The 1396-nt window shown below is 58.7% G+C and overlaps 1 protein-coding gene across 1 annotated transcript in view; it reads left to right on the top strand.

Moving 5' to 3' along the window:
* R3HCC1 (R3H domain and coiled-coil containing 1) overlaps positions 1–1396 on the top strand; it is a 17238-nt gene that overhangs the window by 8217 nt on the left and 7625 nt on the right. The window lies entirely within an intron of this gene.

Raw genomic sequence — 1396 nt, 5'->3', positions numbered from 1 at the left:
TCCCTCCCCTCCCCTCCCCTCCTCTCCCCTTGGGGAAATGAAAGCAGCAGACCAGAGGGTCTCTGGTCTCCCTCTGTGACCCGAATGGCTCATGAACGACTGGTGGTATAGTCAACAGTCTCTCAGCCTGGCCCTGGCCCTCCCCAAAGCCCTCTGGGAGCTTGGGCACATCACTCAAGCTGTCTCCTCTGTCAAAGTGGGGATAGACCCCACCCCCTCTTGGGCCCTCTTGGGGCTGACTCAATGCTCCAGCTCCTTAGAAAGACTGGGGGGACTCTGAGGGGACTTTGGAGACTCTGGGAGGTCTCTAGAGACTCTGGGAGGACAATGACGAGGACTCTGCATTCTTCTGCCCCAGCTGCCATGATCATCTCTAGAGATCTCTGGGCCTTTCTTTAGAGCTTAAATCTCTTTGAGGCAGTTTGTACTTTCTTTCATTCAAGCCCCTCAACAACCCCAGAGGTAGATATAGTCCTTGTGATACCCGTTTTAGAGATAGTGAGATTGAGGTTCAGAGAGGCAAAAACTTGCTCAGGGTCCCCCAGCTGAGAAGAGGCAGCCTGGTCCCCAGCAAGAGGCTTGACCCTCGGGAGCCGGGTCACCTCAGGGGAGTTCCTCAGCCCTTCTGGGCTCTGGGGTCTTCATTCACAGCAGGAGGGGGATGGAACAGATGACCTTAAAGGCCCCTTCTTGTTCCAGCTCTGGACACTGGTTGTCAGAGGTGGGGGGGCCCCCTGGTCTGCTTGGCCTGATGTCCTATGGGGTGGGGGGGACCCCAGAGCCATCTGGTCTGAGGGGTCCTTATTCAGCCAGACCCACAAGGGCTCTTCTCTCCCAGGTTTGGAGATTCCCTCCAGGGGAGCCACCAGCCCCTTCCCTTGGGGGTCAGGTCTCAGTGCTTAGAAGTATTTCCTAACCTGGAGCCTCAGTCTCCCCCCCTTGTACCCCCCCCCCCCCCACACACACACCTAGTTCTGCTTTCCAGGGCCAATCTGAGCCAGGCTAAACCCTGTCCTGCAGAGCGGCCTCTCAGGTCGTTGGCACTGCGGCCCTGGCATCTCTTTTTTCCATGCTAAACATCCTGTCTCTTCCCAGGCTTCTTAGTGACCTCCTGAGTGCCAAAGATGGCACACAGAGCGTCCTGTGGGCACCTGCCCCCCCCCTTACTAGAAAGGCAGAGGGAATGGAGGAGGTCCACCACAGGCCCCACCCCTCTGCCCAGCAGCCCAATGGGAGCGCCTTGGGGTAAGGAGGGGAGGCCGAGCTGGAGGGGAGTGGAGAGCTCAGACCACTTCCCTCCCTCTGTCTGCACTGACTGAGGACATTCCTCACTTCACCCTCCCAGCAGCCCAGTGGGAGCGGCTTCTTCCCTCCCCTGCGCTGGGTAAGGGGGGGG

This window comes from Gracilinanus agilis, chromosome 2, assembly GCF_016433145.1.
Source record: "Gracilinanus agilis isolate LMUSP501 chromosome 2, AgileGrace, whole genome shotgun sequence".
Classification (NCBI taxonomy): Eukaryota; Metazoa; Chordata; class Mammalia; order Didelphimorphia; family Didelphidae; genus Gracilinanus; species Gracilinanus agilis.
Note: the sequence above shows the minus strand (reverse complement) of the source record. Positions and strands in the feature narration are given on the sequence as shown.